This window comes from Numenius arquata, chromosome 1, assembly GCF_964106895.1.
Source record: "Numenius arquata chromosome 1, bNumArq3.hap1.1, whole genome shotgun sequence".
NCBI classification, from domain to species: Eukaryota; Metazoa; Chordata; class Aves; order Charadriiformes; family Scolopacidae; genus Numenius; species Numenius arquata.
In genome coordinates, this window is record NC_133576.1 from 13,711,081 (window position 1) to 13,729,242 (window position 18,162).

Consider the following 18,162-nt stretch of genomic DNA (forward strand, 5'->3'; position numbering starts at 1 on the left):
TTGTATAAAGAGCTCAATGCATATCAAGTGCACTTTGCATTTCTTTACACATTCTAGGCCAAACATCAGCCTAGAATTTACCTGCAACTGAAGAGTTAAATCAAAGCAGCAGTCAATCTTGAATGAAGGTTAGTGATCTCAGCTGCTCATCACCAGAAGTTACCACCTTCTGTTGGCATAGCTACCCTTCTTGACAAAACTGATAGGTGGCCTTAATAGTGAGGGAGTGATTATTTATATGTTATATGTTTATAAATAAATATGTTTAAATATGTTTAATATGTTATGTTTATATGTAAATGTTATATTTATATGTCAGGAGATCAGAGATGACAATAGATTGTGGCAGTGGATGAGTTGTTGGCCTTGGTAGCTTTTTATTCCATAGCTGCAGCCCACATAAGATGTGTGGGCACAGTCCCAGTTGAGGAAAGTTTTTCTCTGCCTGCTGAGTAAGTCTTTGACATGCGGTGATCTTGAGTGAGTTCTTCCTTTCTGTGTGAAAGTGGAAGTAACAGGTAGGAAGTAACAATCGAAAGCTCCTGACCTGGAGAGATCAGAGCTGTATGAGCTGCAGCTTTTGAGGGATGTCATGACAGCTGGCAACAGAATGGAAACTTTGTCCTGAAGGCGGTTTTGACATTTCAAAATTTAATGTTGTCAAATTGGGATGAAAGCCTCAATTGGCTTAAACTTAATGTGTGTTTCACAAATTAAGCCAGTTTTAGTTTAATTGCAACATAAATATTTTAAAGCTATCTGAAACACTTTGTGAAATATGTATTTGCGCTCAAAGGTGTTTTGATAATATTGAGTGATTCTTTCTATACAGGCAATATATTCATGCAGACACTACACAACTCAGTTACGTCAGATCACCTTTTTCTTACAGAAGACTATATATTGTTTTTAAATATTTCAGCTAAGGAATGTAAAGCTCGTGCTCCCTTGAGAAGAGCAATACCAAGCATGGTTACAAAAGGAGAGGATTTAGGATGCCAGCACCAATTACCACTACCTGTGTAATGTAGGAAGCCCATACTAACACTTACTTAGTATGGCCTGATCGTTTTCTGACAGCACCATGGTAAGCAGGATGTAAATGATTAACTGCTCTAATGCATCGGTGTGGAGGCATGGGCCAGAGGGAAGGTTACCAGGAGAGCTTTCATGGTGAAAATGTCTTACTGCTGTGGAAGTGAAATCTTATGTTTGAAGCTGTGATTTGGCTGTTCTCTGTGCAGAGCATAAAACAAGGTAGGGAGCGGTAGGGGGTTTTCTGGGTTGGCTGCATAGACCTCTTTACTACAGCTGGAAGACCAGCATGGAGAACTCTCTTGCAGTGGGAATGATGGCAGCTCAGCTATGTGAACTGTTTGATTTCTTAATCATTACAGCTCAAGATCATATAAGTCTTTGAATTTTGCCAGCCTAACGGAATATATTCTCTCCTGAGAAGGTCAGATAGCTACTTGGCCTTCTCTCCTTGGGATGACCTTCAAACTAAAACTGTATTACAAATTTCCACTGTTATATCTCTCCAACAATTCAAAATTACGTTACTCTCACAAATTAACTGAGTCTCTGCCCCTGTCCTTGCCCTCGGCTCCTGATGGATTTTATCATTTAATGAAGCCTGATTCATTTTTTTCCCCAAGTTTTATCATTTATTATTAATTTTAAACTTTTTTGGGTTCAGAGAGATCGTGAGGTTGCACAGTAAGGCCATGCTGTATTTATAAATCTGCTAAAAATTTACAAACAGGAGTTAATGTGCATATGCCTGTGCTACTAAGTCATTACATTAGGGAATCAGGAGACACAAATGGCACAACTAAATCATTGTATTGTGGATTATGAAGACATAATATTAACTCTTTAGCTGGGAATGGAAAGACAGTTCCCTCTTTACTAATCATTACTGTTATTTGTATTGTAGTTGAGCCCAAAACACAAGTTGGGCTCAGAGGCCCATTAGGTGAGGTGGTGTGTAAATTGTGCAGAGGGAGAGAGAGAAGACTGCTGATGTGTTTTACTCCTAGGAAGTGCTGATGAATTGCAATCATGGAGACTAATTAAAGCATCTGGATGGATAGATAAAATGGACATAAAACAGATTTAATTGACGGAGAGCGGGGGAGAGTTTGACAGTTAATTAATGTTTTTAATCAGTTGTGGATTTACAGAAGGAAAGGGGAAGAAGGAGGCTGATGGGGTCTTAGCCCTTGCTGATAGCAATACCTTGTGTATGGGAGTGCCTGGGGTCACATAGAGACAGTGTGTTTGGACACTCATCTTTTCTTCTCCACTCTCATCATGCATTTGGCCTCAAAAAATGCCTTTTCTGTACAGACTTTCCCCATCTCTCAATTTACTTTTGAAAGGATGTGCAAACACCTGTAGGAAATTCCTGTGTGCAGATCCTTGCAATGCACATCAGACAGAAATAGACCAAGGCTCTAGAGGTCTGCAGACCATAGTTTGAAAACCACTCATCTGGAAAATTGGAAGTATTATACATACAGTGGATATAGCCCTTAATGTTGTTCTGCCATTTGTGTGGTGTGAGTAAGTCCTAAAGATGTGTCCCTAGACTGAGATCTGTTAAGGTGAAGGCTATAGTGACTAAGAACACACATAGTCTACAGGCTTCCAGTGAAAAAGTTGTTAATACTTGGCACCAGTGTGAATGGGGAGCTCTGTATTTTTAATGGAATTTTCACAAATGGCAATTAGTCTTCCCCATGTCCAATAGGAGGGAAGGCAGAAACCATTGGAGCAGGTATTAATGCAAGAGGGCTCATTCTTATCCTTCCAGAATTCATAAACCCAAATAGGTCTTACCATATACTAACATACTGCTGCCACTGCCAACATGGTTTTTTTGGATATATATACTTGAGAGCTTTTGTTATTGTTTGTCATGTTCAAAAGAATACTAATTTTCAGTGGAAAAACCTCAGTATCATTTCCAAATAATACGTATATCCAATAGCAACTGCAATATGGCAGTTACATAGAATCATAGAATGGTTCTGGTTGGAAGGGACCTTAAATATTGTCGAGTTGTAACCCCCCCTGGCATGGGCAGGGACACTTCCCACTAGACCAGGTTGCTCAAAGCCCCATCCAGCCTGGCTTTGAACATTTCCAGGGATGGGGCATCCACAGCTTCTCTGGGCAACCTGTTCCGGTGCCTCACCACCTCACAGTAAAGAATTTCTTCCTAACATCTAGTTTAAATATCCCCTCTTCTCAGTTTAAAACCATTACCCCTCATCCTATTGCTACACTCCCTCATGAAGAGTCCCTCTGCAGCTCTTCTGTAGACCCCCCCTTGGGTACTGGAAGGCTGCTATAAGGTCTCCCCAAAGCCTTCACTTCTCAAGGCTCAACAACCCTAACTCTCTCAACCTGTCTTCATTGGAGGGGTGCTCCAGCCCTCTGGTCATCTTCGTGATCCTCTGCTGGACCTGTTCCAACAGGTCCATGTCCTTCCTGTGTTGAGGACTCCAGAGCTGGACACAGTACTCCAGGTGGGGTCTCCGGTGAGTGGAGCAGAAGAGCAGAATCATCCCCCTTGACCTGCTGGCCACGCTTCTTTTGACACAGCCCAGGATGTGGTTGGCTTTCTGGGCTATCAGTGCACATTGCCAGCTCATGTTGAGCTTCTTGTCCACACGCATGGCTTCAAGTGCTGGTACTGACATGGCCCTCAAATATTTGCCTTCATGAGGTTCTACAGTACTCCCATGCTGTGGAGACCAACAGGGGGATAAGAATGGAAAATGCCTCACTCAAAGCCACTCTTAAATGCAAACTGGGAGGAAGGACAAGATCCAAACAATGGCAAATGGAATGCATTATGCATTTTAGAAAATCCTTGCTATTCAAACCTAGTATAGCCTGATCCTTCAGGGCTCCTGTGTGATGTGCAAAAAAGCAACGCAGAGATGCTTGAGCGGATACTAATCGAGTTATCTCTGGACTGGAAAAAAATGCGTCTTGCTGACAGGCTTTACAGTTCTGGGATATGGTTGGAATAACTGCACAACACTGTACCAAGTTGAAGTGTCATATCGGCTGGAGATAGGCTCTGCACAGAAGTCTTAGACTTTCCCAAGCCATCCTGTGACCATCAGCTTTTATTTTTAAGGGAGAACTATATATGGGTGGTACTTTACCCAGCAATTGTGCTTTTAATTTCTGCAGCTTTGTATAAAGACTTAATCTTGCACCTGCTCTCACTGCAGAAGTTGCTTTGATTGCATGTTTGGGACTGAACCAGTGACTCCAGAATCTTGCTCAGTAATTGGGTACTGCTCAAAGGTGACATAAATGATGCTATATGTTACCTGGCAGCAACTTAGTGTAACTTACAAGACCATACAGTCAGGAAATAAATGATGCAAGAGCAAAGGCAGCTCAATGAAAGGTGTAAGACAAAGTGAGAGTGGGAGGTTCTTTATCTTAATTCTACTTGGTAGTTGCTTTTCTATCTACCCAGTTCTATTGGCCTGTAAATTACAACTACTTATCAACCAGAGGTAAAACGCAATATCATTTCAGTCACTTTGAGTTTGACCCAAAGTGTTTATATCCATGAAAAAAATGAATGATTGCCACTTATTTATTTATTTTTACAAAAATGATAGGCCATTGTGCAGAGAAATCAGCCTCAGCTGACATTCACAGCTGTTCTTTTATGTGGGAGGAAAGCAAAGTGAAAACAGTACGACATGCATGTCTCTGCTGGACAGTATTTTGGAATCTGCAGTTAATCTGCTCAAGGGGGAAAAAGCATGGGGAGAATGCACTGCTTAGCAATAAAATACATCAATACACCCAACATCACCACATCAATAAACAGTGATTAAATTTATAGCTCTAGCTTCACAGTTGTTCTGCCTGAAAACCTCCAGGGTGGCCTCAAAGTCCTCTGCTTCCAGTCCAAACTTGTGAAGCCCCAGTGCTTCTGTCATCAAAAAAAAAACAAAACCCAAAAACCCCAACAAACTTTTGCTTTGTAAAACAACAAATCTCTACATATCCAAGTTAAATACAGAAACATCAGATTTCTTCTTAGGAAAGGCTCAAGTAGGGAAGGTCTCCCATCATTTAGTAGTCATTTAAGCAAATCTAAGAAAAGGATGAAATTGGTTACAATGAGTAACCAGCTTCAAAGCTGAAGAGGGGCAGGAGGAACAGCTATTCTCTGCCTGCTGAGGCTTCCTCATTTTGCCCACAAGGGGCCTTAATACCTGCTTCAGAGGCTGCAACCAACATCAATGTTTTCAGCAATGGTTCCTGCTTTTTGGATACCTTTAATTTCTGGCTGCACTGGCTGAGGCATGTGATAGCTATGTTCAGGACAGCTGTTAAAATGCTTAAAAGGGACAGATGTGCCTGATACTGTGTGGAACTAAGTTTAAAAAAAAAAAACAAATTATGAGACATGGATCAACAAATGGACTAAATCTTTCCAGGGCTACTAAAACCTGGCTTACCATATTGTACATAGAAGAGTCATATGCCTCAGTGCTCCATATTTTTCTTCTATGACAACTATTTCTCTCCCTTGACTGTAGATGGAGCCTGGGTCTGACAGCTGTGTGTCCTAGGCAGTCTGAGATTCACATCAACCTCTTGAATTTAGATGCCGTAATCAGTGAAGTCACTGAGGCCTCTGGGATATAGCTGGGCATTTGAAATCATGTTTCTTTAAAAAAAAAAAAAAATTAAAAATTGGCTAACAGGAGATTTCACAGGGAGGAACATGTCAACATTACAGTTCAAAAGGATTTGGGCTCTAGCTGAAATTGCAAGGAAAAGTAAGGAGGTGAGTGAATTAGCTACACAGACTCTGACTAGGATGATAAATCTGCCCTGGGAAGGGAAAGCTCTAGGACTCCATTGTGCATCTCTGTATTACCCAGTAAGTTAGAACAACAGTTTAGAGGAAATATGCTAGTTACCTTAACATTGTCATACCTCTTTCTTTTTGGTCCCCAATTCAGGGCTGCTCCAAGTGTTCTTGAAGTGTCAAAAGAGAAGACCATCCAGACATCCTTAAATTTACAAAATTTTAAAGCTTTCAAATAAATGTAGTGAAAAAGCAGTTTTGTGCCTGTCATATATGAAAAAAACAATTCATATATCTTTGGATCAAAGATGGTGAGCCATAAATGGATTACAGCTGATTCTATCTATATCGACTTTTTATAAAGCACCAACCACTGTAGAATCTAAGCAAGGAAAGATCTAATCTATAGATATACATTCATGCATTATTGAAAAATTAAATAGAAGCCAAAATAGATGTTCAGTTAGGCAGAGGCAAATTTTCTGCTTGAAAGCAGCAATGAGCTTCTTATTGTTTACTAAATATTTGTACTGGATTTTCAGCATACAGAGAGATCATAAGCAAGAGATACAAGCACAAAACAAACAAGAAAGTGAGAGCATACAAGAGAAAGCAAAGCGAATCAGCACATTACAGGATTTTCCAAAGCACAAATGATTGTCATGTAAAAAGCAAGTCCTATGCTGTGTGAGATAAAGAAACATTTATCTCATAAACATGCATAAATGTGCATCACTGACAGTGATAGCAGAAATGGATATTAGAACAGGCTGACCAGATTTTTCTGCCTTTTTTCCGCCCCTGGAATTTTCCCAGTAAATTATTAGTTTGTGGACTCATAATTCTAAAAAAAGTTTTGAATGGCTGATGTCGATCAACCTTCTTGATGCTGAGCCAGGGTATGAGCTGGCATTTTCCCAGGTGGTTTAAGAGGTCTGTGGAGGGAGGTGACTGAAGTCACCCCTCCCTCCCTGCCCTATGCATGCTTGTAGCTGTGCTGTTTTTAAGTGCACTCTTTAGCATTGCTTGCTTGTCTTACGATGCTTGGTAGTCATCATCCAAGCTGTGCATCAGTGGGTCTGCAGATTACCAGGCTTTAGGAAAATGAACTTGAAAACAGTGTGTTCATCAGAGTACTGTATATATATGACTGGCTGCACCCAGCACACAAGACTTAAATACGTTCAGCTGTCCTTTCTGCTCCTTTGCTGGAGATGACTGGAAAGTTGGCAGAATGAGACATATGTCTGTGCTCCAGTGGCTGCAGCTTTCATCTGATATATTAGCACAAACCCACCCTTCATTGGCAGTTTATGCTAATACACCAGCCTGAGCTAGAGCATTCAAGGTGCAGGCACACATTTCTTCTGCTTTACCTGCTGTTGGGGCAGTAACTTCTGGCAGAGGGACAGGGCAGACAGCTGGGGAGAGGTAACATCTTAAATCACATCAGCTAGGCTCTTTGGAGCTCATCTGTCAAATACCTTTATACACTCAGAATGGGTGTAAATTGACTCTATTTTGCCTGGGACCATCACTCACGCTAAGGAGGACAGATGGGGACAAGGGCATGAAGCTTCACCATAGAGTATGCCTGCTTCCATGTTGTATGTCTCTGTTATCCCTTACCATCTTTCCTGTTATTAAGAGAGAATGAAGTACCAAGGCTTGGTGACTTGCTGCATCCTTGCTAACCAGTGACAGAAGACTGGGTTTTAGAGTCAAGCGCTGGCCCACAGCAGTGCTTTCTGTTTGACTCTTTACATGTTCCCTGCCACCACTTCAGCCAGTGTCAGCTAGCATTTGCACTGGCAATGCCTGGACATGATCTAGGAGATGGCAAACACAAAGCATGTAGCATGCTCCTTGAGGGTTTCTGTTTCTGCCTGGTGGCTGAGCAAAGGGGCTACAGTGGGAACTGCCTTTGGAGAGTGGGCATCGCTATCCCATTACCTCTCATACTAAAAGTATGGGTTCTGGGAACAGGGAGTCTGGGGTTCAGACACGGCTGGTAAGATCACTTCTCTTGTCTTCAGTTTTCACAATGTTTTCCTGATGGCATCTCACACCAACTTGTGCTGTAGCTTCCTAGATAAATTCATGCTCAATTCTATCTCTGCAATTTCCATATCATGTTTATTCAGAATAAGCTGGTTTTGATTCTCTCAGCCCTGCGGGGTTAACCTGCCTTATGAAATTCAAATATCCTCCTCTTGCTTTCTGTCTTGTAATACTTCTTTCTCTTCCTCCCAGTTCTTCATGGTCTCTGCTAAGATTGCAGGAGGAACCAGAGGGTTGAGAGGGAGACTCGCTGCCCTAGCCAGCCCCAGAGCCAACTCCAACCCCTTCATATGGGCTATGTGCTGGTGTATTGCACAGTACCTTTGAGCATGAACATGACACAGTTGAATGCTCATTATCACAGAACCTTTTTTTCCAATTCCACTCTGAGGAATAATATACCAGTGGGCCAAAGATCTAATACAAAAAGCATTAAGAAGATAGGAATTTCTCTATCAGCTCAGCAATTTTCAGAGTCTTACTAAAGGAAGCTTCCTATTTTAGGGAATACTTTATCTCTCTGTTAATGCCTAATGTGTTGAACTGTTATACAGGGTTTTGCTATCGCAAAATAAGATGATAATGACAATTCCTGCCTGTGCAGCCAATGATTCTTTGTGCTACTTATAGCTTCTTTCATTCAAGGATCTCAAAGCTCTTTTATGCCTTAGCTCTTCAAAGAACCCTATTTGCTTAGACATCCAAATCCCACTGAACTTAGTGCTTAACTCATGGGAGATATTGTAAAGTATTAAATATTTAAAAAATTCTAACCTATGTCTATTAACAAATAAGTTTAAAATTGCATTATTCTCTCGTAACAGCATGGGTACTTAATAACACAGGGAGAATCAGAGTTCCAGACTGTATTCGTGCTGACCTGCAAAGGGAAAGATGCTGGATTTGGGTTTTTTTGCCATGTTACTTGATAATGCCTTGCATGTTAGAATAGCATGAAATGTCCTGCAGGAAGAAAGGTGGGAGATGTGCTCTCACAAGCTATTGTGCATTGTAGGAGAAGTAGGTCAGCCAAGGAGTGTGATCCAGTGGGATGAACGGGCCTTCGGGCCTTGAGCCCCAGAAGCTGTGCAGCACTTGACAGAAATGCTATGTTTGCTCCAAGCTTGTCTTTTTTCTTTCTGTTAAACAGCCCCTTTTCCCCTCTCCTTTGGAATTTCTTCTTGCCGGTAACATCAGTACTTTGACTTTTACTTGGCTGAAAGCGGGAAAAAGTTTTCTCCGCAGTCATAGCTACATCATCTCTTGCTCAGCTCCTATCGCAGGCTCATTGCTGTGGTTTGAGATGTAACATGCAAGCATTTTAAAAAGCAGAATAAATAAAAGCAAATAAAGAGTTAGGAAACGGAAGAGACAAGATTGAGTGTCTTAGCAAAGTAATTTGCAAAATGACTTTTTCAGTAGCAAAGTTCTTTGTGCTTTTTCCACTATGGAGAGGCCTTGGCATAAGGTAAAACACAGCTGAACTTACCTGCAAGTAGGTTTAGTCCACTGTGTGACTGTAAAGAACTAGAATATTCCAAGCTTAAGCAGGGAGCTTTATTGCTTTATTTACAGTCATACATAGCACACAAATCCTCATTTACACAAACAGCATGCTGAAGGCAGTCTTTCCCTGTGCAGCGTAGGTCTGTGACCTTGCCAGATGCTGAGGTCAGGCAGCTTCTCTAGAAGGTATTTAGCAGCCTACAAGGTTAAGTTTGACAATTCCACCTCACGCCCCACTGTCTGAGTGCTCCTGCATGCTGCACTTGCCTGCCTCTGCAGATAAACCTCATCTTCCCTGATTGTGAGATTTAAGTTTTTACCTGAAAAAGACTAAAAGGTTAATGTGGTAACAAAGCAGCATGGTTATTATTTGGAGTAGATAACAAATAGTTCTGTGCTCTCTGGTGCATAGCTTCAAAACTCTTCAATGAAGGGAAAATGGTGAAATGGTATTCTGTAGGAATGCAGTTTGAGCATCACACGAGTTATGTTTGAGTGGTTCACCTTAACAGGAATTTTTACATTTCCAGTTTTTTTTTATATCCCGGCCTCTTAAAGAAGCAAGGGACAGGCATTCATTCTGTCTCCCTGCATGTCAATGTGTCAGTTCTGTCTTCTCTGGTATCAGTTGCCTGATTTCAGCCAAATTTCCTAAAAGGGTAGGTGAATCAAAAAATATGAAATTCCTACAGGTACTAAAAAAACTGGAGCCTGGGCTAGGGACAGACTTAAATGAGTGTCCTCACTGGGAGAAAAGACGATGTTGAGAGCTGAAGTGTGACTTGCCTAGTGTGGCCTGTCTGCTGGCTGATGAGCATGTCCATAGCTTAGAGCAAACACAGCGTGTGCTGCCTCTTGTCCTAGCTTCAGTCAAGCAACCCCGGGGATGCTCCATAGGTGTACATGCAGGGAGACAGGGCTGTTGCTATTTAGGACCAAATGATACTGCAGAGAATAAATGGATTTAGATACCAGAACATTTTAATCACAGATATATGCATTTTTATGAATTACACATCATCTCTGTTCAGCAGGAGAGATGATGCAGCCCAGAAGAAAAGTTGGATGGGTCAACATAGCAGCTCCAGCTGTCCAATGCATAGTCCCAGCACTGGGTTGTAGGGTCGCCTGGGTTCTCTCCATGAGTAACTCCAGGTGCCGTCAGATATAGGTTTTGGTAGAGACTACCCAATGCTCAGCTAGCCCATTTACATTCCCTCTGTGCCCAACAACTGTCTGTTGCCACTGCTGGTGCTCTCAATCTGCTCATCTGGACAAGTGGTTCTCAACATATTCTTGCTTAAGTTACTCTTCTATTCTTAAATCTAAGTTATTCCCTTATGCCATAAGGTTAACTAAAATTTGTATGCTGACACCATTGCGAGCTCGGCCTAACTTATGCTAACTACTACAAGGAAATGCAACAAAAGTAAAGCATGTCCATAGGAGAGATAAGAGAATAGCTGGAGAAAAGCCCTATGACAGAGGTTTATGTGGGACGTAGCTTAGAAATACACAAGAAATCAGAAATGGTTTGCGCTGTTGCCTGCAAACAACTTGTTAACTCCAATGTTCTTGAAAGGCAATATGCACTCAAACCACTGATATGTGCCCGCAACCTTAAATTCACCTTAGCAAAGTTTTTCTGTGAGCATCGGTTATTTATTACTGCTAGAGCAGTATGGATGCCCAGAGGATTTCAGTAGCATGGGGATATGATTACACTCAATAATAAAAATAATGTGCTGTAATAAATCTGTCATTTAGGGTAGAAAATATTGACTGTTAATAAAATTACCTGTAGTATGGATTAAATTATTTTAGTACTATTAAAAATTCCAATTTCCAGTTTCATGGAGATGCAATTCCTTTTCCTGTGGATGCGGGAGCTGATGGGTGGATGGAATAAAGGAAGAGAACTGGAGAAAATGGATGACTGCAAGGCAGGGCCTGAAACTGTTGCAAGGGATTCATAGGAAAAAACATTAACTATGTAGAAGAGATAAAAGTTTGTATTCATGGTGGGGACAACAATCGCTAATTTTAGGCGGGCACAGGACAAACTGGGCAAACTCCCAGGCGTCCTATCCTTGGATCAGGAGCATTCTTATGATGTGATTTGGGGAAGGATCTGGAGGGTCTCTGGAGGGCTTGGTGGCAGGGTTTGTCCTTTTGGGCCATCCCCAGTCTCCACTGAGTTCCTTCACTGACTTTACTGGGAACAGGGGAACAGAGAATTTAAAGCCTGGGTGGCTCTAACCTACTAGAACCAAGCCTCACGGGGAGACACCACACAAGAGAACAAACTGGAGGTGTGGTGTGGGTCTGGGTGGGAAAAGGATTTGGTGACGAGGGTGGCCAAGAGAAGAGGGCATGAAGGTACTTGCAGGGCTGCATGTTGCTTTCTGTTTCTGGGGCTGGTGGTGCCAGAGAAGGGGAGGGAAGATGTAAGTCCTATTGCCATACCTACTGAGAACACTGGGGTGGCTGACAGAAGACGATGTGTTGGAGAGCCATATAGGATCAGAACTGAGTTGGAGTAGGAAGTCACCAACAACTTCTCAGTGGGGAAGACTGAACCACAGAGTTCATAGGGAATGAACTAAGCTGCAGTGAGGTATAAGGCATATTAATTTCTGTTGAAGAAGCACCCAAAGGTGAGCAGAAGGTATGGTCTGACTATGTCTCTAGGTTTGACCAGGACTAAGAAAATGGGAATGCGACCAAAAAGGAAAGTGAGGTTAAAGGGCATAAGACAAAATGGCCAAAACTATTTCCTCAGTGCCTCAACACAAGAAATCTGGGAAATGACTAAGCAGGAACAGTGAGATGTTCTCATGCATGAAAACAACAATGATTTAGTTGGCATTACAGAAACCGGGTGGGATAATGCATGTGACCAGAATATCAATAAAGGAGATATGATCAACAGTAGAGAAAAAAAACTAGGGCAGAAGAAAATGACTTGTATAATAATGGATCAAAAAGGTAATTCAGATTTTTTTCTGAGCCAATTTTTTTCCCTTGTGTAGAACTTCTGACCTGAGATTCCCATGTGAATCAGGCCCATTGTATTTTAAGAGAAAAAGTCAGATCATAAGAAGAAGAATTTATGGTTTTTAAAAAAAGGAGAGACTCATTAGAAACATGTTTCCTTTTTATGTGATCCCTTAAGCATGATCTCACAGTTACAGCGTGATGAACAGAGGGTCAGTGTGGTTCCAGCAGATACAGGGCAAAAAAATTGTGATCTCCTTTGAAGTAGGAGGCTGGGGCTCCCTCTAACCTCTTGAAACAAGCAGAACAGAGCACACTGCCCAGTTTAGCCCTTCTTATGCAGATTGACCTGGGAGTGGATAGGTATCAGGACACTCCATTGGCTGTCTTTCCATCTGTGCCACCAACAGACTGTGGCAGCCTGTTTTTTTCATTTATTGGATGGTTCAAATAACGCCGATCACCTTCACTGTGGGCCATGAGGATTCATTAGCGAGTGTTTTGAAAATGCTTTGACATCCTGCAATGATCATGGCTAGACAGACGTGTCAAAACTTAACCTGATGTCTTCTAATGGAGAACACTTTATGGGGTCAATTTCCATGTCCAGAGAGCTTGGACTTTGAATTATTGAGGGATTAAAGATAAAGCATTGCCACAGATTTTAATTCAGAATGTTGTCCATACCAAGCAGAAACAAAACAGTGAGTCAAAATGTTAGAAGAGTTTGTGATTGTTTGGCAAGCGGTCTTGACTTTTTTTTATTTCTGTCTTCTTTTTGAGGAAAAAAAGGAAAAAAAATTGGTGGGGGAAGGGAAGGGGGGAGGAAAATCAAAGATATTTCTCCATCTATCTGACTTCTTTCTGGGCATCATCACTGTGATTGGCTAACACAGAGCAAGGCACATAGAGCTTTTATTTTCATTAGCACCCTGAGGGCCAAAAAATAGCTGCGGAGGAGGAGCTGGACTCTTCTCTTCTCTTTCTGTGCAAAAGCCCCAAAGTGAAGGGCACTCAGCTTCATCAACAGGTCCCAACCTATGTTTCCACAGTTGATGGTCAAAGTAAATCTCTTTAGACATACCCACACAATAAGTTTGATTTGGGTTTATTGAGAAAATAAAGTGCTGTTTTTGGGACAATCACATTATGTACTCTGGTTTACCCCAAGTAGAGTACGTTGGAGTTAAATGAGGCAAAGGAACAGGCCATTGTGCCATGAACATAACAATTGAACCTGCAGCAAACAATGAACTTTCATTACTGAAGTTTGGCAAAAATAAATAAGGAGATATTTTATATAGTGGTCACACACACTGTAAAAAAAAAAAAAAAAGGTTCAAAACTGAGAAAAGCCAGATCAAACCGTTAGAAAATAGTGGAAGAGTTTTCAGGTATTTTAGAATCAAAGCATGAGGGTTTTTTTATTATTATTACTGAAACATTTATTGGGGGAAAAACGCTGGCAAAGAAATATTTAATCAGAGACACTCATACATTGAGTAGCCAGCAATTTTCTTTTGCAAGAGGCTTAAAAAATAAAAATACTGCAAAAAATGGACTTCCAAGCTGGTGGTCAGTTGGACAAAAGGAAGATTGGGGAGGGGCAGCTTCTGTGGTGGGTGAGGCAAACACTGTCCACATAACCTAAGATTCCACTTTTCAGGAGTGTGTGATCTTCTGGAGGTATTGCCATATCTAAATGAACATCCCAATCTATTTAATGTTGCCCATCCCAAACCAGAACTTGAATAGGCAAGTATGGATCTGGAAGCATTTCAGCTGTTTGGACGTTCAGTTCAGTTCATTATAGAGGGGAGGCCAAGCCCATGATTTCAAACAGGTTTTTTAGATGCAGTGGCTTCAATCTGCTCTTGCAGGTGATAAATGATTCTCATTGCCTTGGTAGTTCTTCACTTTCTATTGCTGGGGAATCAGGCCCATGGTATTGGTTCTGACATATCTCTAATAAGGATGCTAAAACTTTCTGCAAACCAATTATGGAGTTGATAGAAAGGAATGCAAAGCTGTCCTCTAGTATGAGCTTGAGATGGGGCATAGAGAAGATGGGAAAGTATTAAAAACACAGTCTCGTAAGCCCAAAGGCTAACAATATCAAGACAACTTAAAATACAAGGTAGATTAAAAAAATCTATTTGGCTGAAGGGAGGGTGTGTAAAGGAATTGTATAGAAAATGAACAAGCAGGGAGATGGAATTGAACAGATAGCCACCAGTGCACACCTCAAACCAGGGAGGGGAGGAAAGAGAAGCCAAATCAAATCACACTTGCTAGGGGCCGGAAAGAAACAAGAAAAGGCCTTATCAAAACATCCAGAGAAAATGAGGCATCTGAGAGAGTTTCCAAATGAGAAAGTGAGGCGGGGGGGAGGACAGGAGAGCGGCGGAGATTTTCAAACACTCTTTTCGCTCAATTTTCTTTGCTCTAGATCACATAATTAATCCTCCTGCAGGGCTATTTTTCAATATCATTGACTGCTTAAGACATCAGCACCCTACCCCCACCCAACCCCCTCCCTCCCTACCACCAATGGAGCACATCTTGTGAATTAACACCTCCTGAGAGTGTGTTCCATTTGAGCCAGAGTATTTGTTGGTTTGGAGGAACAGCAGTCACAAGGGAAAATGCCAGAAGGATGGAGCTGACATCTGCAAGTAGCCCTTGTGCCAGTTCTCTGTAATTTATGGCATTCCTCTGGGATCCAAACTAGACCTTAAAGGATCAGCAGTGCTTCTAGGCAGATTCCCTTATTTCCTCTGTCAGCCAGGGATTGAGCAGGGGATAGGCACTACATCTCTTAATTAGAATATAGAGAAAAATCCCCTTTGGAGCATTTTCCTCTGTCCTTGTCCCCTCCATATATATTTTTTTTTTTTCCACGGAGAGGCAGCAAGTGAGCTTTTACCTCCCCTTGCTGAGCAAGAGTCTTAAGACTATCCCTCTAACTTTCAGTGCCCTGACCTGAGCGAGACAGTTCAGGTGAGCCTAGTGGCATTACCTTGCTGAATCAGAGCCTTAGTTAGATGATAAAAGTGAGTGCAGGAGATCTGTTATGCTTCAATTTCAGTGAGGCAGCTGAGATAATGCTGCATAATAGAAAGAAACGAGATGAATTCCTAGCTGATAAAACATGCCGTCAGAGGGATTATGTATGGCTCAACAGATGAGAAACAGAATGAAATTAATGGGTTAAAGTAGAATAAGAAAGGCTTTTACAAACAGATTAGAGGAAAAAGTAGCAGTAGGGAGAAAGTAGGTCTATTAGTAAATGAGGATGGGAAAGAAATTAATGATGGCTTAAAAATGGCTGAGATTGTGAATTTGGCTCTCCCTTCCCTGCAAAGCAAGAACAAGATTAGAAAAAAACAAACACAACAAACCAGTTTGAAAATGAAAAGGATGAACTGTAAAATAGCTGTAAAAGAGCAGGTATGGGAGGCTTGCAACAAGATATGTTGTAGGTCAGCTCTTCTGGGCAAGATACTGTACCAGAATGCTTTGACCCTTCAGGACCCAGCCAGCCCAAGACAAACCCAGCTGGGATCATCAAGTAGTCTCTATAAAATGCTCAGAACAGAGCTGGCAGGTGAGCACAGGAGATGATCCATTTTTGCAGGAATCACAGACCATAAGAGATTTGAAAGGAGGGGGAAGTAGGTAGGAGCAGTAGTGGAATGGTTTGGGCTTGGAATGGTTTTAAACGGAAAAAAACCGAGAGAGCGCTGTGGCAGAGAATGGAGTTTATCAGCAGGTCCTCTAAGAAACGGAGGGACTGACCAGTTGCCCTTCACACAGGCAAACAGCTGCACATACATGTGTGCTAGAATACTTAGTTGTTAACTTTGCTATAATACTGGCAATTATTTCAGAAAAAGCAGGGAGATCTGAGGAGATACTGAAAGCCTTAGGAAAAGTGAGTGACCTTCAGAAAAGAAGTGATCCTGTAAGCAACCATCTTCTCAGTCTAATTTCTGTCTTCAGCAAAATAATAGAGAAAATCACCCAAAAGCTCACAGATAATGGAACAATAAGCAATAGCAAGTATACAGAGAAACGTCATGGCCAGCCTAATGCAAGTGCTTTTTGTATTGGAAGAGTGCAAATTTGGAAGACAAAGGGCAAATGTAACACATGTGGACTGTAGCAAAATATTAGATAGCTTTACAGTCTGTATTAGCTCAAGTAAATTTAGAGAAGAATATTGGAAAGTAGAGTGAAAACTGTCCTTCGGAACTTGAAACCAACGATTTTCTAAACTGGCAATTCATGTAGCTTCAAGACAGCCATCCTTTTCCTGGCCTGGTAATAGCTTTGGGGAATCCTCCTATCTGCCCAAGACACAAAGGAAAACTTGGGGTTTGGCTCTTTGGAAGATCCCCAGTGTTACCTGACAACTTCCCTCTTCCGTTCCACTCCTGGAAAAGTAGCACTGGGACATCACTGAGGAGGACACAAAGTCTATCTTCCCTAATATTTCACTGTTGATCTTATTGTATCTCTCTGGAGCCTGATCCCATATGGGGATTTTGAATAAGCATGTGAGACTTTTGAAAATGTTTTTACTTTCTTTTATAATCTTGACCCTTAAACCACAGATGTTCCATGCAAAGCATGGTTGACTGTGGCCACAATCCTTGGTTGGCTTGGAGACAGTGCATCTGGCACTCTGGTTGGGATTGTAGTACTAATGAACATACTGAACTAAAAGAGTTATCTCCTTTCTCTCTCCCTGCCTGGACAGGAATGTTTTTCAGTTGAACTTGTCTTTATAAATAATGCACTATTACACACAAATTCTATCTATCATTTTAATTTGTTTCCTTTCACCTCTCCTCCCCCCACACATGTTCCTCTCTCTGTGGACATTTCTGTTCACTTTCTCTCTTTCCCCCTCCAGAGTCTTCTGTGTAAAAAAGAAAAGGAGGAAAAAAGGTTTTGCTGGAAGGCTGAAATTATATTTTGTTTATCTGCAAGCTGTCTGCCTGCTGTCCAGATATGTTGCTATTTTGTCCCAAAGGGACAGAATAAATCTTTGCGGTGAAAATCCAAAACTATTGGAGCTGGGCAAAGCCATAAGACCCTTGTCATGAAGGTGGAGCTTGGCGAGAGCCCTGCCAGCTAGGAAAGTCTCTCGGAGGCCCAGACTCATATAACCACTCTGATGGGCAACTGCAAGGGATTGCTGAAGGAAAGGCTTAATGGGATTTGTTTCTCTTCCTTTCAGCCCAAGCTCCAACAAAAGGGAGAATGGGAAAGGGTTTGCCCTTCCCTTGGTTCTGGTGCCTACAGTAGTTCCTGGCTTTCTCTTTGCTCCCCTGGGATATCAAACAAAAGGCCAGTCAGCTTTCTAGTGAATAACAGCTCATTAATAATATGTCTGGAGTTTCATAGAAAACCAGTTTAGGAAGAATAATCTAACCTGCATGGGGAAAAAATGCTGCTCTGCCATTCAGGTGATGTGGGGAATGTGTCCAGCTCTTCCATGAGCATCCCAAAAGACCCTGAGCACCTGATTAAGGATTCCAGAACCTCAGCTGCCCATCTGTAGAATGAAATTAATGATACCAAATGCTAGTATCTCTGTCTTTAATGGCCTGGGGGTGTCTCTCAGTGTGTGCTTATCCTGTGCCTTGAACAACAGACTTGTGAGCACTGATGAATAATTACAGAGAAATGTTCTAGTAAAAGTAGGTTAGGGGTGGTGTGAAAGAATT